Consider the following 22,226-nt stretch of genomic DNA (forward strand, 5'->3'; position numbering starts at 1 on the left):
TAGAAGCCCTTCGTGATCGATGCCCCCTCCGGCGGAGCTCTGGAACAGGCCCCAAGATGGGATCTCACGGGTACAGAAGGTTGCGGCGGTGGAATTATGTTTTTGGCTCCGTATCTGGTAGTTTGGGGGTACGTAGGTATATATAGGAGGAAGGAGCACGTCGGTGGAGCAACATGGGGCCCACGAGGGTGGAGGGCACGCCCTGGGGGTAGGCGCGCCCCCCTACCTCGTGCCCTCCTGGTTGATGTCTTGACGTAGGGTCCAAGTCCTCTGGATCACGTTCGTTCCGAAAATCACGTTCCCGAAGGTTTCATTCCGTTTGGACTCCGCTTGATATTCTTTTTCTGCGAAACTCTGAAATAGGCAAAAAAACAGCAATTCTGGGATGCGCCTCCTGTTAATAGGTTAGTCCCAAATATAATATAAAAGTGTATAATAAAGCCCAATAATGTCCAAAATAGAATATAATATAGCATGGAACAATCAAAAATTATAGATATGTTGGAGACGTATCAGTGGCTTTGCCACAAATACGATGTCAACTACATGATCATGCAAAGCAATATGACAAGGATGAAGCGTGTCATAATAAACGGAACGGTGGAAAGTTGCATGGCAATATATCTCGGAATGGCTATGGAAATGCCATGATAGGTAGGTATGGTGGCTGTTTTGAGGAAGATATAAGGAGGTTTATGTGTGATAGAGTGTATCATATCACGGGGTTTGGATGCACCGGCGAAGTTTGCACCGAGTCTCAAGGTGAGAAAGGGCAATGCATGGTACCGAAGAGGCTAGCAATGATGGAAGGTTGACAGTGCGTATAATCCATGGACTCAGCATTAGTCATAAAGAACTCACATACTTATTGCAAAAATCTACAAGTCATCAAAAACCAAGCACTACGCGCATGCTCCTAGGGGGATAGATTGGTAGGAAAAGACCATCGCTCGTCCCCGGCCGCCACTCATAAGGATGACAATCAAAGAACACCTCATGTTTCAAATTTGTCACACAACGTTTACCATACGTGCATGCTACGGGACTTGCAAACTTCAACACAAGTATTTCTCAAATTCACAACTACTCAACTAGCACGTCTTTAATATCACTATCTCCATATCTCAAAACAATCATCAAGTATCAACCTTCTCCTAGTATTCAATGCACTCAATATGGAAGTTTTTATTATGCTCATCTTGGATGTCTAGCATATTAGGATTAATTTCATAATTAAAGCAATTTACCATGTTGTTTAAGACTCTCAAAATAATATAAGTGAAGCATGAAGATCAATAATTTCTATAAAATATAACCACCACCGTTCTCTAAAAGATATAAGTGAGGCACTAGAGCAAAAACTATATAGCTCAAAAAATATAAGTGAAGCACATAGAGTATTCTAACAAATTCCGAATCATGTGTGTCTCTCTCAAAAGGTGTGTACATAAAGGATGATTGTGGTGAACTAAAAATCAAAGACTCAAATCATACAAGACGCTCCAAGCAAAACACATATCATGTGGTGAATAAAAATATAGCTCCAAGTAAAGTGCCGGATAGACGAAGAAGAAAGAGGGGATGCCTTCCGGGGCATCCCCAAGCTTAGGCTTTTGGTTATCCTTGAATTTTACCTTGGGGTGCCTTGGGCATCCCCAAGCTTAGGCTCTTGCCAATCCTTGTTCAATAATCCATCAAATCTTTACCCACAACTTTAAAACTTCACAACACAAAACTTAACAGAAAATCTCGTGAGCTCCGTTAGCGAAAGAAAACAAAACACCACTTCAAGTTACTGTAATTAACTCATTCTTTATTTATATTGGTGTTAAACATACTGCATTCCAACTTCTCTATGGTTTATAAACTTATTTACTAGCCATAGATTCATCAAAATAAGCAAACAACACACGAAAAACAGAATCTGTCAAAAACAGAACAGTCTGTAGTAATATGTATCTAACGCAAAATTCTGGAACTCAGAAAAATCTACCAAAATAGGACGACCTAGATAAATTTTTTATTGATCTACTGCAATTGGAATCAGTATTTTGTCACGTTCTGGTGATTTTAAACAATTGTTTTCATGAACATAAAGTTTCTGGAATTTTCAGCAAGATCAAATAACTATCATCCAAGAAAATCCTATAGGTTTAACTTGGCACAATCACTAATTAAAACATAAAAACACATCTAACCAGAGGCTAGATGGAAAATTTATTACTAAACAGAAATAAAAAGCAAGAAATTAAAATAAAATTGGGTTGCCTCCCAACAAGCGCTATCGTTTAACGCCCCTAGCTAGGCATAAAAGCAAGGATAGATCTAGGTATTGCCATCTTTGGTAGGCAATTCTTTAATAAGACACCTATAACCCCTAGGAGTTTCTTTCTTTTTATTAATTACCATGTTGTTTGCTTGTTTCTGGTTGCGTTTCTCCTTGATAGTTCCGGTTACGTTGCGATGGTGAGGATTCGTTCTACTACGTTGGTTCGTCTACATCATGGATTCGGTCTTCTTCCTAGCGGGATTTAAGGCAAGATGATCATTACCCCCGATATCACTTCTATCTTTGCTTGCGAGTTGTTCGTTCTATCGCTATGTCGCGCTACCTACTGCTACCTCTTGAGCACTGCGTTGGTTTTCCCTTGAAGAGGAAAGGGTGATGCAGTAAAGTAGCGTAAGTATTTCCCTCAGTTTTTGAGAACCAAGGTATCAATCCAGTAGGAGACCACGCTCAAGTCCCACGCACCTACACAAACAAATAAGAACCTTGCAACCGACGCGATAAAGGGGTTGTCAATCCCTTCACGACCACTTGCAAAAGTGAGATCTGATAGAGATGATAAGATAATATTATTGGTATTTTCTAAAAGTAAAGAAAGCAAAATAAACAGTAATAGAAATAACTTGTTGACGGGAGATTAATATGATGGAAAATAGACTCGGGGGCCATAGGTTTCACTAGTGGCTTCTCTCAAGATAGCATAAGTATTACGGTGGGTAAACAAATTACTGTCGAGCAATTGATAGAATTGAGCATAGTTATGAGAATATCTAGGTATGATCATGTATATAGGCATCACGTCCGTGACAAGTAGACCGACTCCTGCCTGCATCTACTACTATTACTCCACACATCGACCGCTATCCAGCATGCATCTAGAGTATTAAGTTCATAAGAACAGAGTAACGCTTTAAGAAGGATGACATGATGTAGAGGTATAAACTCATGCAATATGATATAGAACCCATCTTTTTATCCTCGATGGCAATAATACAATACGTGTCGTTTCCCCTACTGTCACTGGGATCGAGCACCGCAAGATTGAACCCAAAGCTAAGCACTTCTCCCATTGCAAGAGACTTGCAAATGATAATTCGAAGAGACTTGCAAAGATAACCAATCATACATAAAAGAATTCAGAGAAAATTCATATATTGTTCATAGATAATCTTGATCATAAACCCACAATTCATCGGATCTCGACAAACACACCGCAAAAGAAGATTACATTGAATAGATCTCCAAGAGAATCAAGGAGAACTTTGTATTGAGATCCAAAGAGAGAGCAGAAGCCATCTAGCTAATAACTATGGACCCGAAGGTCTGAGGTAAACTATTCACACATCATCGGAGAGGCTATGGTGTTGATGTAGAAGCCCTCCGTGATCAATGCCCCCTCCGGCGGAGCGCCGGAAAAGGCCCCAAGACGGGATCTCACGGGTACAGAAGGTTGCGGTGGTGGAAATAGGGTTTTTTGCTCCTCTTCTGATGGTTTGGGGGTACGTAGGTATATATAGGAGGAAGAAGTAGGTCAGTGGAGCCACGAGGGGCCCACGAGGGTGGAGGGCGCGCCCAGGGGGGTAGGCGCCCCCTACCTCGTGGCTTCCTTGTTGGTTGCTTGACGACCACTCCAAGTCCTCTAGGTCACGTTTGTTCCGAAAATCACGTTCCCGAAGGTTTCATTCCGTTTGGACTCCATTTTATATTCTTTTTCTGCGAAACACTGAAATAGGAAAAAAACAGCAATTTGGGCTGGGCCTCCGGTTAATAGGTTAGTCCCAAAAATAATATAAAAATGTATAAATAAGCCCATTAATCATCCAAAATAGAATATATAATAGCATGGATCAAAAATTGTAGATACGTTGGAGACGTATAACCTACCACTTGTTTATCAAGCCTCCCTTATTGCCATGTCAAGCGTCTAACCCACCTTCCTAGCAAACCATTGTTTGGCTATGTTACCGCTTTTGATCAGCCCCTCCTATAGCGTTGCTAGTTGCAGGTGCAGTGCAGGTCGTTCCATGTTGGAACATGGATATACTGGGATATCACAATATTATCTTATGTTTAATTAACGCACCTATATACTTGGCAAAGGGTGGAAGGCTTGGCCTTTTGCTCGGTGTTTTGTTCCACTCTTATCGCCCTAGTTTCCGTCATACCGGTATTATGTTCCTTGATTTTGCGTTCCTTACACGGTTGGGGTTATGGGACCCCCTTGACAGTTTGCTTTGAATAAAAATCCTCAAGCAAGGCCCAACATTGGCTTTTCCATTTGCTTAATAACAAGTAAAACTTGCATAGGGAGTATTTAACCCGAGGATTCTTAATCAACCCCCGGGCCAATGCTCCTCATGAGTGTTGGTCCAAACTAGAGCACTGTGCGGGGCCACCCCAGGGCAACTTGGGTTATTTTGGCACATGTACGCGTAGCTCATCCGTCGTGGCCTGAGATGCGATACGCGCGGCTACTATCAGGGTGTCGTCACGTCGGGAGGTCTTGCTGGACTTGTTTTACCATTGTCGAAATGTCTTGTAACCGGGATTCCGAGTCTGATCGGGTTGTTCCGGGAGAAGGAATATCCTTCCTTGATCGCGAGAGCTTGTGATGGGCTAAGTTGGGACACCCCTGGAGGGTATAAACTTTCGAGAGCCGTGCCTGTGGTTATGTGGCAGATGGGAATTTGTTAATATCCGGTTGTAGAGAACTTGACACTTGACTTAATTAAAATGCGCCAACCGCGTGTGTAACCGTGATGGTCTCTTTTCGATGAGGTTCGGGAAGTGAACACGGCTGGGTTATGTTTGAACGTAAGTAGTTCAGGATCACTTATTCTTCTAGCTTACGTCCGTTGCGTAGTTTCTCATCTTACTCTTGTACTCGTATGTTAGCCACCATATTTGCTTAGTGCTTGCTGCAACTCCACCATATATTCACACCTTACCTTTAAGCTTAAATAGTCTTGCTACCGCGGGTTTTTGAGATTGCTGAGTCCTCGTGACTCACCAGATACTACAATACAGTTGCAGGTACCGATGAGACTGATGGAGGTGATGCCACTGAACTCAAGTTGGAGTTCGACGAGGACCGTGGCCGTTACTATGTTTCCTTTCCGGATGATCAGTAGTGGTACCCAGTAGGGTCAATCGGGACTTAGCATGGGTGGTTGTCTTTTATTCGTTTGATTTCATCCGTAGTCGCACTTTGTGTTCATCTTGAATGATTGTAACTTGATGATATTGTGTGACATTGTGGCGATTGTAAGCCAAAGCTCGTATTCTACCTATTCAGTACATGAGATGAGAAAAGATACAACCACTCTTGCGACCATACCAATATGCGCTTATACCCCAAGTCGTGCCTCGACACGTATGGAGTATAGTCGCATATTGGGCGTTACAAGTTGGTAATCAGAGCCATCCCGACTTAGGAGCCCCTGCTTGATCGAACCGCTGACGTTGTTGAGTCTAGTGAAAAACTGTTTTGAGTCTTAGGATTATATATATCGGAGAGTAGGATTCTTTTACTCCTCAGCCCCTTCGTCGCTCTGGTGAGGACTCCTGACGTAGATGTTTTGACTTTCCTCTCCTCATTTTCACTAAAAAAACTTAGGATCACGCGGGTATCTTGGGATCGTTCCGATATTGTTGTGACGAGAACATTGTTCTTGGTGCCTCCTGACATTTAGGGGTTGTGGAAGTGTCTCGGGGAGTTGAGCTCTGAGGTGTTGTCGTCACAATTTTATCGTTGCAGTTCCGGTATACCTGAGCTCGCCGACATCGAAAATCTCTTATATGCAGTTAGTGGTGAGATAACCTCGACGCCACCCAGTACTAGGGAGGGAGTTCGGGAGTATTGCCACAGCTAGTATATCGGATGCTTTCCGAAGGTCGAGGTACACGATTTCCGGAGTTTTCTTGGTTATGTGTTGACGGATGGATACAGCTGGATGTAGGGATTGTTAGTTGGGTGAGATATTGTGCTTCCCCTGTATCCCCAACACCAGATTGCATAACCAGAAAGTTTCGGGAGTTTTTAGGTGGGAATTCAAGTATCTCGTAGGATATCTTTCCAACAGACACATTATACGATATGGGTGATACGTCTCCAACGTATCTATAATTTTTTATTGTTCCATGCTATTATATATTCTGTTTTGGATGATTAATGGGCTTATTTATACACTTTTATTTTATTTTTGGCACTAACCAATTAACCGGAGGCCCAGCCCAAATTGCTGTTTTTTGCCTATTTCAGTGTTTCGCAGAAAAAGAATATCGAACGGAGTCCAAACGGAATGAAACCTTCGGGAACGTGATTTTCGGAAAAAACGTGATCCAGAGAATTTGGAGTGGACGTCAAGCAACCAACGAGGAAGCCACGAGGTAGGGGGCGCGCCAACCCCCCTGGGCGCGCTCTCCATCCTCGTGGGCCACTCGTGGCTCCACCGACCTACTTCTTCCTCCTATATATACCTACGTACCCCCAAACCATCAGAGGAGGAGCCAAAACCCTATTTCCACCGCCGCAACCTTCTGTACCCATGAGATCCCATCTTGGGGCCTTTTCCGGCGCTCCGCCGGAGGGGGCATTGATCACGGAGGGCTTCTACATCAACACCATAGCCTCTCCGATGATGTGTGAGTAGTTTACCTCAGACCTTCGGGTCCATAGTTATTAGCTAGATGGCTTCTTCTCTCTCTTTGGATCTCAATACAAAGTTCTCCTTGATTCTCTTGGAGATCTATTCGATGTAATCTTCTTTTGCGGTGTGTTTGTCGAGATCCGATGAATTGTGGGTTTATGATCAAGATTATCTATGAACAATATTTGAATCTTCTCTGAATTCTTTTATGTATGATTGGTTATCTTTGCAAGTCTCTTCGAATTATCAGTTTGGTTTGGCCTACTAGATTGATCTTTCTTACAATGGGAGAAGTGCTTAGCTTTGGGTTCAATCTTGTGGTGCTCGATCCCAGTGACAGTAGGGGAAACGACACGTATTGTATTGTTGCCATCGAGGATAAAAAGATGGGGTTTATATCATATTGCATGAGTTTATCCCTCTACATCATGTCATCTTGCTTAAAGCGTTACTCTGTTCTTATGAACTTAATACTCTAGATGCATGCTGGATAGCGGTCGATGTGTGGAGTAATAGTAGTAGATGCAGGCAGGAGTCGGTCTACTTGTCATGGACGTGATGCCTATATACATGATCATACCTAGATATTCTCATAACTATGCTCAATTCTATCAATTGCTCGACAGTAATTTGTTCACCCACCGTAATACTTATGCTATCTTGAGAGAAGCCACTAGTGAAACCTATGGCCCCCGGGTCTATTATCCATCATATTAATCTCCCGTCAACAAGTTATTTCTATTACCGTTTATTTTGCTTTCTTTACTTTTAGTCTTTATCATAAAAATACCAAAAATATTATCTTATCATCTCTATCAGATCTCACTTTTGCAAGTGGCCGTGAAGGGATTGACAACCCCTTTATCGCGTTGGTTGCAAGGTTCTTATTTGTTTGTGTAGGTGCGTGGGACTTGAGCGTGGTCTCCTACTAGATTGATACCTTGGTTCTCAAAAACTGAGGGAAATACTTACGCTACTTTACTGCATCACCCTTTCCTCTTCAAGGGAAAACCAACGCAGTGCTCAAGAGGTAGCAAGATGGATTTCTGGCGCCGTTGCCGGGGAGGTTTACACCAAGTCAAGTCAAGATTTGATCTCCCGCCAACGTGCGGATTTCTGGCGCCGTTGCCAGGGAGTCTACGCACAAGTCAAGACATACCAAGTACCCATCACAAAACTCTTATCCCTCGCATTACATTATTTTCCATTTGCCTCTCGTTTTCCACTCCCCCACTTCACCCTTGCCGTTTTATTCGCCCTCTTTTCCGTTCGCCTCTTTTTCGCTTGCTTCGTCGTTATGGCTAGTCCTTTATCAACTCCTTTGTCTCCCGAGAATGAAGTTCTTAATTTCAAACAAAGGGAGGGAGAAAATCTAAAAGATGCTTGGTACAGAATTTGCAATGCGCAAAATAGATCTACTAGGCAGCAATCTACTTCCGTTCTTCTTCGCAATTTTTATGTAGGCATCACTCCTTGGAATAGATATATTCTTGATACCATTACCGGACGAAATTTCTTGGGTAGCCATACTTTTGATTCTTATAATGCTATGATAGATTCGTTTGGCCCACCACCTCTTTTGGTTAATGGAACTATTTTAACTTTGGAACATGTGATGCAACGGCTTGAAATTATTAAAAATAAAGTTGCCACCATAGAGTTGATTGAAAATTTGGATAGAAAGATCCACAACCAAGTTACCCAATATGGATCTAAGGTAGGAGTTGCTCTTAAATTTTTTAAAGAAAAGGAACCTATGGTTAATGAAATGATAGATCAAGATTCCACTAGAATCGATAAAATTGAGGATATTATTACCAACCTAGGGTCTGCCTTTTCTTCCGTGAAAAACACTCCTTCTAATGCTAAGATTGCCAAATTGATGTATGTTGCTAAAAATAAGGGTGAAACTTCTAGTAAGGAAAATGCGGACCTCAAATCCATAAGTGTTCACCCCAACTTTCACGCTATCCTTAAGGAACCTTTTGCTACAAATGATTTTCTCGATTTTGTGCCTAGGAGTGTGATAATAAATAAAAAGAAAGAAACTCCTAGGGGTTATAGGTGTCTTATTAAAGAATTTCCTACCAAATATGGCAATACCTAGATCTATCCTTGCTTTTATGCCTAGCTAGGGGCGTTAAACGATAGCGCTTGTTGGGAGGCAACCCAATTTTATTTTAATTTCTTGCCTTTTATTTCTGTTTAGTAATAAATATTCCATCTAGCCTCTGTTTAGATGTGTTTTTATGTTTTAATTAGTGTTTGTGCCAAGTTAAACCTATAGGATTTTCTCGGATGATAGTTATTTGATCTTGCTGAAAATTCCAGAAACTTTCTGTTCACGAAAACAATTGTTTAAATCACCAGAACGTGATAAAATACTGATTCAAATTGCAGTAGATCAATAAACAAATTATCTAGGTCATCCTATTTTGGTAGATTTTTCTGAGTTCCAGAAGTTTGTGTTAGATACAGATTACTACAGACTGTTCTGTTTTTGACAGATTCTGTTTTTCGTATGTTGTTTGCTTATTTTGATGAATCTATGGCTAGTAAATAAGTTTATAAACCATAGAGAAGTTGGAATGCAGTAGGTTTAACACCAATGTAAATAAAGAATGAGTTCATTACAGTACCTTGAAGTGGTATTTTGTTTTCTTTCGTTAACGGAGCTCACGAGATTTTCTGTTAAGTTTTGTGTTGTGAAGTTTTCAAGTTTTGGGTAAAGATTTGATGGATTATGGAACAAGGATTGGCAAGAGCCTAAGCTTGGGGATGCCCAAGGCACCCCAAGGTAAAATTCAAGGATAACCAAAAGCCTAAGCTTGGGGATGCCCCGGAAGGCATCCCCTCTTTCTTCTTCGTCTATCGGTAACTTTACTTGGAGCTATATTTTTATTCACCACATGATATGTGTTTTTCTTGGAGCGTCTTGTATGATTTGAGTCTTTGCTTTTTAGTTCACCACAATCATCCTTGCTGTACACACCTTTTGAGAGAGACACACATGATTCGGAATTTGTTAGAATACTCTATGTGCTTCACTTATATTTTTTAAGCTATATAGTTTTTGCTCTAGTGCTTCACTTATATCTTTTAGAGCACGGTGGTGGTTATATTTTATAGAAATTATTGACCTCTCATGCTTCACTTATATTATTTTGAGAGTCTTAAACAGCATGGTAAATTGCTTTAATTATGAAATTAATCCTAATATGCTAGGCATCCAAGATGAGCATAATAAAAACTTCCATACTGAGTGCATTGAATACTAGGAGAAGGTTGATACTTGATGATTCTTTTGAGATATGGAGATAGTGATATTAAAGTCGTGCTAGTTGAGTAGTTGTGAATTTGAGAAATACTTGTGTTGAAGTTTGCAAGTCCCGTAGCATGCACGTATGGTAAACGTTGTGTGACAAATTTGAAACATGAGGTGTTCTTTGATTGTCATCCTTATGAGTGGCGGTCGGGGACGAGCGATGGTCTTTTCCTACCAATCTATCCCCCTAGGAGCATGTGCGTAGTGCTTGGTTTTTGATGACTTGTAGATTTTTGCAATAAGTATGTGAGTTCTTTATGACTAATGCTGAGTCCATGGATTATACGCACTCTCAACCTTCCATCATTGCTAGCCTCTTCGGTACCGTACATTGCCCTTTCTCACCTTGAGAGTTGGTGCAAACTTCGCCGGTGCATCCAAACCCCGTGATATGATACGCTCTATCACACATAAACCTCCTTATATCTTCCTCAAAACAGTCACCATACCTACCTATCATGGCATTTCCATAGCCATTCCGAGATATATTGCCATGCAACTTTCCACCATTCCGTTTATTATGACATGCTTCATCATAGTCATATTGCTTTGCATGATCATGTAGTTGACATCGTATTTGTGGCAAAGCCACCATGCATAATTTTTCATACATGTCACTCTTGATTCATTGCATATCCCGGTATACCGCCGAAGGCATTCATATAGAGTCATATTTTGTTCTAGTATCAAGTTGTAATCATTGAGTTGTAAATAAATAGAAGTGTGATGATCATCACCCATAGAGCATTGTCCAAAAAAAAGAGAAAGGTCAAATAAAAAAAGGAAGGCCCAAAAAGAGGGCAATGCTACTATCCTTTTTCCACACTTGTGCTTCAAAGTAGCACCGTGATCTTTATGATAGAGAGTCTCTTGTTTTGTCACTTTCATATACTAGTGGGAATTTTTCATTATAGAACTTGGCTTGTATATTCCAACGATGGGCTTCCTCAAGTGCCCTAGGTCTTCGTGAGCAAGCAAGTTGGATGCACACCCACTTAGTTTCTTTTGTTGAGCTTTCATACATTTATAGCTCTAGTGCATCCGTTGCATGGCAATCCCTACTCCTTGCATTGACATCAATTGATGGGCATCTCCCTAGCCCGTTGATTAGCTGCGTCAATGTGAGACTTTCTCTTTTTTTGTCTTCTCCACACAACCCCCATCATTATATTCTATTCCACCCATAGTGCTATATCCATGGCTCACGCTCATGTATTGCGTGAAAGTTGAAAAAGTTTGAGATTACTAAAGTATGAAACAATTGCTTGGCTTGTCATCGGGGTTGTGCATGATGAGAGCATTATTGTGTGACGAAAATGAAACATGACCAAACTATATGATTTTGTAGGGATGAACATTCTTTGGCCATGTTATTTTGAGAAGACATAATTGCTTAGTTAGTATGCTTGAAGTATTATTATTTTTATGTCAATATTAAACTTTTATCTTGAATCTTTCGGATCTGAACATTCATGCCACAATAAAGAAAATTACATTGAGAAATATGCTAGGAAGCATTCCACATCAAAAAATCTGTTTTTATCATTTGCCTACTCGAGGACAAGCAGGAATTAAGCTTGGAGATGCTTGATACGTCTCCAACGTATCTATAATTTTTGATTCTTCCATGCTATTATATATTCTTTTTTGGATGATTAATGGGCTTATTTATACACTTTTATATTATTTTTGGGACTAACCTATTAACCGGAGGCACAGCCCAAATTGTTGTTTTTTTTCCTATTTCAGTGTTTCGCAGAATATCGAACGGAGTCCAAACGGAATGAAACCTTCGGGAACGTGATTTTCAGAACAAACGTGATCCAGAGGATTTGGAGTGGACGTCAAGCAACCAATGAGGAAGCCACGAGGTAGGGGGCGCGCCCTCCACCCTCGTGGGCCCCTCGTGGCTTCACCGATCTACTTCTTCCTCCTATATATACCTATGTACCCCCAAACCATCAGAGGAGGAGCCAAAACCCTATTTCCACCGCCGCATCCTTTTGTACCCGTGAGATCCCATCTTGGGGCCTTTTCTGGCGCTCCGCCGGAGGGGGCATTGATCACGGTGGGCTTCTTCATCAACACCATAGCCTCTCCGATGATGTGTGAGTAGTTTACCTCAGACCTTCGGGTCCATAGTTATTAGCTAGATGGCTTCTTCTCTCTCTTTGGATCTCAATACAAAGTTCTCCTTGATTCTCTTGGAGATCTATTCGATGTAATCTTCTTTTGCGGTGTGTTTGTCGAGATCCGATGAATTGTGGGTTTATGATTAAGATTATGGTGTTCTCATATTTCTATGAGAGTGCTAATCCTTCTTGATCATTGAGGTCATCATGTCAATTCTTTTCCAACCGGCGTGCTTCTCTTCAAGTGCATCTGATCATTCCAACATTCGCAAGATCAATTCTAAGTTTTTTTCTCAACGGTGTTCGTTTCATCCGACCCAAGTTGCCTTTGTTTTCCCACCCTCCCGCCCTTTTTCTTCATGGAGCCAGAATTATAAATCAAGTATCCTCTTATTCATGTGAAGTCTCTTCAGTATTTTGTTTCAAGTTTCGCCTGCTGATTTCTTGTGAAGATGCTCAGGAGCTATAGGTGCATCACTCTTCGTTCTCTTTTCTTCTCTGGTGGATTCAATTCAAGCTTTTAGTGTTATTCGGATTCCTTTCCTCGTTTCAAATGCTTTCTCATGTCGGTGCATCTCTTAATCATCCACTTCTTGCGATTCATGTTATCTGGAGTGCTGAAGATATCCCAGAAGATTCAAGTTTCCATTCTTATTCCTTCCAAGCTATTTCGAGGTTGTTACCTCATTCAAGACGTTCAAATCAACCAGTGCATTATCTCTGCCTAACCAATCGTTCAACAGTGTTTTCTTTTTAGTGGGCCCCAACCCACAGGTCTTTTCCCAGGATCTTACCTGACTCTTCTAATTTATCCGGAGTGATTCTCAAATTCTTTCAAAGTTTGACATAAGAATGATTTCTCATCAATCAAATGTATCCTCCAAGTTCGCTTTCATATTATTTTCATCGTGGGTTCAACCTTTCTATTCTTCATTCCGGAGTGCCTCAACAATTCATGGTGGTTCTCATCATGATTCTCAACATTTGAAGACCGAAGAAGGATTTCTCCTAAATCTTGGTCCGTTCTCTTGAAGATTCATAGTTCTAGCTTATGCCATCCTCTCATAATGGTTTTCGATTGTGAGAATTCCTTTCACCCATCCGACGCTTTTCCGGGGTTGCTTTCCTTTCTCGATCATCCGAAGGCCATTATTTCAGAAGATCTCTCGATTCTGAATTGACGTCTCTTCATTCATTCTCCAATGCTTCCGGTGCACCGTTCAGGTATTCTCTAGTCTGCTTGTCATCTCTTCATTCTCTTGTATCTAAAATCTCTCAAGTATCCTCGTTCGTTTTCTAATTCTTCCTGGTGTTTCGTTATCTTTTCTTCGTTCGTTTTTAACTTCTTACGACGGTTTGTTCAAGAATCCTCTTCCTTTGTTCTCGTATCAATTAATTCGTTCTTTCCAAATCCTACCGGTGGTTCATTGAAGACCATCCCAAGCTTGGCTATATCTCTTCAATCTTTTCAAGAAGAATAAGTAGTATGCCAAATCCATCATTAGTCGTCAATTTAAGTTGATGAAGGATAAGCATAACATAATTCTTATTCTTGTTTCATCCAAGTGATTAATTCCTTCTTCCGGAGTACGTTCATGATATCAAATTCTCGGTTCCAAGTTGTTCATCCTTTCTTTCCGGAGTTCCAAGTTTTCTCAGTTGTATCATCGCGAAGCTCCATCTAAATCAGTGCAAGGCTTCACCTTGTGTTTTCAACTTCTCTTTCTTTCTATCATCCTTTTATTACTGGAGTTCTTCACGAAGGCTCAACAGGGTGATTCGTCAAGGGTTCCTTTCATTCTTCAATTGTTCTTCAAGATTTCTCTCGGAGTTAAGATCGGCCAAGCTATACTCAAAAATTAACATGGTGTTCAAACACATGTCTTGTTTTGAGGAGTTCAAGTATTCCTCATCTTGCATTCCGAAGTGCAATTCTTTCTACCTTATTTTGAGGTGGTGTTATGCCATTCTTGACAATTTCCCTTTGTGTTTCAAGGTTCACAAGTTGTTAAGAATGAGATATTTAAACCCATCATTTTCTCTTCGTTCAGAAGATCCTTTGCAATCCATCAATCTCTTCATTTGTGTTATCTTGGTATAGATTTCACCTAAAGCCTTTCCTTAAGGGTTGTTGCTATTTGTGGTGATTATGCATGACCCAAGCTTGCTCTTTATCCTCTTGGTGGAAGAAGTTTTCATTTCTTCGTTGATCTCAAGCAAGCAATTGTTTTCGTTAGTGGCAGGTTGTCACCTCATAATTTTGAGGTGTTTTCCATAAGCCCACAACAAGCTTATCCTTTCGTTGTTGATAATCCAGCAACTCCGTTCTAGCTTTTCCTATAAGCTTTCTCTTTCAAGATCTTGTTTTCCTCCGTTCATTCCATTCCATTCTTTCATTTCTTCCGGAGGCATTATGATGTTGCTCTCTTCGACCCATCATCTTGTTTTGCCAAGATCATGTTCTTTTATTGCTTATCCATTTAACCGGGGTGTTGTGTCTGTCATTCCTCTTTTAACCGGAGTCTCATCCAAGTGCTTTCATTTTGCCAAGTTCATATTCTATTCCTTCCATTTCCAACCAGACTATTGTCGCAATTGATCTTTATCGTTCCTTGTACATCTCGTTTCAACCGGAATGCTTGCACGTACTTCTTATCCATTGTAACCCATTTCTTATGTCTTTCAACCTACAAGGTTCTCATAATGTTCCTTTGTTCCTCTTTTCTAACGGAGTGTTTTCAACTTTGTTCATCTTCGTTGTATTCTTTCTTTCAAGTTGTTCAACCTCTCAAGGTTCTTTGGTTTCACTCTTTTGTCAAGAAGCAACTTAGTTTTACCTCTTCCTTCTTCCGTTTCTCTCCGGTGCCATCCCTAGATCTCGGGGCGAGATCTCTTGTAAGTGGAGGAGAGTTGCAACGACCCGAGACCGACGCTCCAGATGCCATCCATGTTTTTCGTTGTTGCCGTGTGATTTATTTGTTTGTTGCATTCATCATCGCATCATACCCATTGCATCCGCATGTTTTCATAAAACTCGTGGTCCGTTCGTAGTTGCCGCTTCTTCATCGCCTCTGTTGATCTTTCTTAGACCAACCATTCTTTTGTCGTCCAACCGTTTGACCCTCTCTACACAATTCCCAGACCCCCCCTCGCGCGTTTCCAAAACTTCCCCGAACCTGACCCGCTCAATCATCACCGTTGGATTCAGATCATCTCCAAACATCCCTAAAATATCTCCGGCTTCTTATTTGGGCTTCTCTAGCCTATTTATTCTCGGCCGCCGGATTACAATCGGAGGATCCAAAGACCCCTAACTCTATCCCATGTGTATATATATATCCGTCTAACCCTAGGCTATCCCATCCATTCCCCCCCCCCCTATCCAATCGCCGCCGCCACACTCCTCCTCCCACCTCTGGATCTCCTCCCGATCCAAATTCTCTCCGACCACCTCCCTTGATTTTCGCCGCTGCACAATCCACAGCCTCCTCTACCCATCGCCCGAGCCTCCTCTCGTCCAGGAGCATGAGCTCCTCCCGTGCGCGCCTTCACCTGAGCCCGTGGCCTCCATCTTCATCGGAGCACCACCGGACCAGCAGGTAGCCGCCGTGCCCAGCGTCGCCCCTTCCCTTCTCTAGATCCCTCTCATCTTCTCTCACCCGACTCCGTCCCTCTCTGTTTTCCTACAGGAGGAGCCCCTCGGCCATGGATGGCTGCCGCCACGAGCGACGCCAGGTACCTCCTCGTCTCGTGCTCCCGCGAGTCTCTGTCTTCACTCGAACGCCATGGATGCCTCCCCGAGCTCCAGTCCGCCTCGCGGTCGCCCGGAACCGGTGTCCCGCGGCCGGAGCCGGTCGTCCCCAGCTTGCTGAACCACGGCGAGCTGCCGGAGCCCCGCTTGAAGTCCCCGCCGGTCTTCCTCCATGACGCTGCCGCCTTGAACCTCTCCCGCCGACCTCTGTTTTCCCCGTAACGTGTCGGACACATCTAGCAGCACCTCGAGGCCGAGCAGCTCCACCGCACTAGTCCGCCAGGCCAGCCGCACCTCTCGTCCAAGCAGCCGTCTTCGTTCAAATCCGGCGACCTCCGCCACAATTCCGTCGAGACCGGTCCTCCTCGCCGTCTGCTGCCTCCTCTGCATCGTGCTGGCGCGCCGTTCCCCTGCTTCTGCGTGCGAGCACGTGTGGACGACGACCAGCGCCAAGTTCCGCTTCCCCGTGTTGACCTCGTGCGCTCGTCCACATCCAGCGTGGACCCGCTCCACGTCACCCGCGCGAGCCTCCTCTGCTCACCCGCATGGGCTGCCGCGGCTACAAGGCCCAGCCGAAGCCAGCCAACCTCGGCCTCCCTCCTCACCAACGGGCCGAAGCCCATGGGTGAGCAGCCCTTTCTCTCTCTGTTGGCACAGTACGATTCAGATTCAGCCCAGTACATGTTTTTTTCCAATCCTACGAATTTTAGCTATTTGTCCAGAGAGTGCAGTTTTGCAAAAAAAAACCTCTTGTTCATGCATATCATATCTCACAATCCATGCATCGGATTAAAATGATTTAAACATGTAAAATTCTTAGAATTTCATCTAGTTTCAGATTTTACAACTCTCATCCATGTTTAAAATGTTTAAACTTGCTGTTTGTTTAATTTTGCATAAATGCATGTTAAAATGATTTATTTCATAACTAATTAACCGTAGCTCGGAATTTAATAAACTTTATATGTAAATGGGGTGGAATAATGCATAGATTAACTTGGTGCACTTTGTTTTACTGTTTAACAACATTAAAATATGGTTTAGGGCAGAACAATAGCAAATTCAAAATATGCACATGGGGATTTTCCGGAATTGTTGTTTGTTGTTCCGGCCTCATTTAAACTTGCCTAGATAGGTAGTTTTTATATGCTTCACCCCTTGCCATGTTTAATAACATTTGATATTGATGGGTACATAAACGAGAGAGAACTAAATAATTGATGTGGTGTTTTGTCAATATGCAACTAGTTGCATATTGAGCTCCACTTAATTTGTAGTATTGTTTGTGCACTTTGCCATGCCATCCCTCATTAAACCGGACATGCATCATACTTATTTTGCATCATGTCATGCTTATGTGATGGTCGTTTACCATGTTGTTTGCTTCTTTCCGGTTGCGCTTCTCCTTGATAGTTCCGGTTACGTTGCGATGGTGAGGATTCGTTCTACTACGTTGGTTCGTCTACTTCATGGATTCGGTCTTCTTCCTAGCGGGATTTAAGGCAAGATGATCATTACCCCCAATATCACTTCTATCTTTGCTTGCTAGTTGTTCGTTCTATCGCTATGTCACGCTACCTACCACTTGTTTATCAAGCCTCCCCTATTGCCATGTAAAGCCTCTAACCCACCTTCCTAGCAAACCGTTGTTTGGCTATGTTACCGCTTTTGATCAGCCCCTCCTATAGCTTTGCTAGTTGCAGGTGCAGTGCAGGTCGTACCATGTTGGAACATGGATATGTTGGGATATCACAATATTATCTTATGTTTAATTAACGCACCTATATACTTGGCAAAGGGTGGAAGGCTTGGCCTTTTGCTCGGTGTTTTGTTCCACTCTTGTCGCCCTAGTTTCCGTCATACCGGTGTTATGTTCCTTGATTTTGCGTTCCTTACGCGGTTGGGGTTATGGGACCCCTTGACAGTTCGCTCTGAATAAAACTCCTCCAGCAAGGCCCAACATTGGCTTTTCCATTTGCTTAATAACAAGTAAAACTTGCATAGGGAGTAATTAACCCGAGGATTCTTAATCAACCCCCGGGCCAATGCTCCTCATGACTGTTGGTCCAAACTAGAGAACTGTGCGGGGCCGCCCCAGGGCAACTTGGGTTATTTTGGCACATGTACGCGTAGCTCATCCGTCGTGGCCTGAGACGAGATACGCGCGGCTACTATCAGGGTGTCGGCACGTCGGGAGGTCTTGCTGGACTTGTTTTACCATTGTCAAAATGTCTTGTAACCGGGATTCCGAGTCTGGTCGGGTTGTTCCGGGAGAAGGAATATCCTTCGTTGATCGTGAGAGCTTGTGATGGGCTAAGTTGGGACACCCCTGCAGGGTATAAACTTTCAAGAGCCGTGCCCGCGGTTATGTGGCAGATGGGAATTTGTTAATATCCGGTTCTAGAGAACTTGACACTTGACTTAATTAAAATGCGCCAACCGCGTGTGTAACCGTGATGGTCTCTTTTCGACGAGGTTCGGGAAGTGAACACGGCTGGGTTATGTTTGAACGTAAGTAGTTCAGGATCACTTATTGATCACTTCTAGCTTACGTCTGTGGCGTAGTTTCTCATCTTACTCTTGTACTCGTATGTTAGCCACCATATTTGCTTAGTGCTTGCTGCAACTCCACCATATATCCACACCTTACCTTTCAGCTTAAATAGTCTTGCTACCGTGAGTTTTTGAGATTGTTGAGTCCTCGTGGCTCACCAGATACTACAATACAGTTGCAGGTACCGATGAGACTGATGCAGGTGATGCCACTGAACTCAAGTGGGAGTTCGACGAGGACCGTGGCCGTTACTATGTTTCCTTTCTGGATGATCAGTAGTGGTGCCCAGTAGGGTACATCGGGACTTAGCATGGGTGGTTGTCTTTTATTCGTTTGATTTCGTCCGTAGTCGGACTTTGTGTTCATCTTGAATGATTGTAATTTGATGATATTGTGTGACATTGTGGCGATTGTAAGCCAAAGCTCGTATTCTACCTATTCAGTACATGAGATGAGCAAAGATACAACCACACTCTTGCGACCATACCAATATGCGCTTATACCCCAAGTCTTGCCTCGACACGTATGGAGTATAGTCGCATATTGGGCGTTACAAGTTGGTAATCAGAGCCATTCCCCCCTATCCAATCGCCGCCGCCACACTCCACCTCCCACCTCGCGATCTCCTCCCGATCCAAATTCTCTCCGACCACCTCCCTTGATTTTCGCTGCTGCCCAATCCACAGCCTCCTCTGCCCATCGCCCGAGCCTCCTCTCGTCCAGGAGCATGAGCTCCTCCTGTGCGCGCCTTCACCTGACCCCGTCGCCTCCATCTTCATCAGAGCACCAACGGACCAGCAGGTAGCCGCCGTGCCCAGCGTCGCCCCTTCCCTTCTCTCAATCCCTCTCATCTTCTCTCACCCGACTCCGTCCCTCTCTGTTTGCCTACAGGAGGAGCCCCTCCGCCATGGATGGCCGCCGCCACGAGCGACGCCAGGGACCTCCTCGTCTCGTGCTCCCGCGAGTCTCCGTCTTCACTCGAACGCCATGGATGCCTCCCTGAGCTCCAGTTCACCTCGCGGTCGCCAGGAACCGGTGTCCCGCGGCCGGAGCCGGCCGTCCCCGACTTGCTGAACCACGCCGAGCTGCCAGAGCCCCGCTTCAAGTCCCCGCCGGTCTTCCTCCACGACGCTGCCGCCTTGAACCTCTCCCGTCGGCCTCTGTTTTCCCTGCAACGCGTCGGCCTCATCTAGCAGCACCTCGAGGCCGAGCAGCTCCACCGCGCTAGTCAGCCAGGCCAACCACACCTCTCGTCCAAGCCGGTCGTCTTCGTTCAAATCCGGCGACCTCCGCCACCAGTCCTCCTCGCCGCCTACTGCCTCCTCTGCATCGTGCTGGCGCGCCGTTCCCCTGCTTCTGCGTGCGAGCACGCCAGGACAACGACCAGCGCGAAGTTCCGCTTCCCCGCGTTGACCTCGTGCGCTCGTCCACATCCAGCATGGACCCGCTCCACGTCACCTGTGCGAGCCTCCTCTGCTCGCCCGCGTGGGCTGCCGCGGCTGCAAGGCCCAGCCGAAGCCAGCCAACCTCGGCCTCCCTCCTCACCAACGGGCCGAAACCCATGGGTGAGCAGCCCTTTCTCTCTCTGTTGGCACAGTACGATTCAGATTCAGCCCAGTACATGTTTTTTTTCAATCCTGCGAATTTTAGCTATTTGTCCAGAGAGTGCAGTTTTGCAGAAAAACCCTCTTGTTCATGCATATCATAACTCACAAACCATGCATCGGATTAAAATGATTTAAACATGTAAAATGCTTAGAATTTCATATATTTTCCGATTTTACAACTCTCATCCATGTTTAAAATGTTTAAACTTGTTGTTTGTTTAATTTTTCATAAATGCCATGTTAAACTGATTTATTTCATAACTAGTTAACCGTAGCTCGGAATTTAATAAACTTTATATGTAAATGGGGTGGAATAATGCATAGATTAACTTGGTGCACTTTGTTTTACTGTTTAACAACATTAAAATATGGTTTAGGGCAGAATAGTAGCAAATTCAAAATATGCACATGGGGATTTTCCGGAATTGTTGTTTGTTGTTCCGGCCTCATTTAAACTTGCCTAGATAGGTAGTTTTCATATGCTTCACCCCTTGCCATGTTTAATAACATTTGATATTGTTGGGTACATAAACAAGAGAGAACTAAATAATTGATGTGGTGTTTCATCAATATGCAACTCGTTGCATATTGAGCTCCACTTAATTTGTAGTATTGTTTGTGCACTTTGCCATGCCATGCCTCATTGAACCGGACATGCATCATACTTGTTTTGCATCATGCCATGCTTATGTGATGGTTGTTTACCATGTTGTTTGCTTCTTTCCGGTTGCGCTTCTCCTTGATAGTTCCGGTTATGTTGCGATGGTGAGGATTCGTTCTACTATGTTGGTTCGTCTACTTCATGGATTCGGTCTTCTTCCTAGAGGGATTTAAGGCAAGATGATCATTACCCCCGATATCACTTCTATCTTTGCTTGCTAGTTGTTCATTCTATCGCTATATCGCGCTACCTACCACTTGTTTATCAAGCCTCCCTTATTGCCATATCAAGCCTTTAACCCACCTTCCTAGCAAACTGTTGTTTGGCTATGTTACTGCTTTCGCTCAGCCCCTCCTATAGCGTTGCTAGTTGCAGGTGTAGTGCAGGTCGTTCCATGTTGGAACATGGATATGTTGGGATATCACAATATTATCTTATGTTTAATTAAAGCACATATATACTTGGCAAAGGGTGGAAGGCTTGGCCTTTTGCTCGGTGTTTTGTTCCACTCTTGTCGCCCTAGTTTCCGTCATACTGGTGTTATGTTCCTTGATTTTGTGTTCCTGACGCGGTTGGGGTTATGGGACCCCCTTGACAGTTCGCTTTGAATAAAACTCCTCCAGCAAGGCCCAACATTGGCTTTTCCATTTGCTTAATAACAAGTAAAACTTGCATAGGGAGTAATTAACCCAAGGATTCTCAATCAACCCCCAGGCCAATGCTCCTCATGAGTGTTGGTCCAAACTAGAGCACTGTGCGGGGCCGCCCCAGCGCAACTTGGGTTATTTTGGCACCTGTACGCGTAGCTCATCCGTCGTGGCCTGAGACGAGATACGCGCGGCTACTATCAAGGTGTCGGCACGTCGGGAGGTCTTGCTGGACTTGTTTTACCATTGTCGAAATGTCTTGTAACCGGGATTCCGAGTCTGATCGGGTTGTTCTGGGAGAAGGAATATCCTTCATTGATCGTGAGAGCTTGTGATGGGCTAAGTTGGGACACCCCTGCAGGGTATAAACTTTTGACAGCCGTGCCCGCGGTTATGTGGCAGATGGGAATTTGTTCATATCATTTGATTTAATTAAAATGCGCCAACCGCGTGTGTAACCGTGATGGTCTCTTTTCGACGAGGTTCGGGAAGTGAACACGGCTGGGTTATGTTTGAACGTAAGTAATTCAAGATCACTTATTGATCACTTCTAGCTTACGTCCGTTGCGTAGTTTCTCATCTTACTCTTGTACTCGTATATTAGCCACCATAT

Source organism: Aegilops tauschii, chromosome 3 (assembly GCF_002575655.3).
Source record: "Aegilops tauschii subsp. strangulata cultivar AL8/78 chromosome 3, Aet v6.0, whole genome shotgun sequence".
NCBI classification, from domain to species: Eukaryota; Viridiplantae; Streptophyta; class Magnoliopsida; order Poales; family Poaceae; genus Aegilops; species Aegilops tauschii.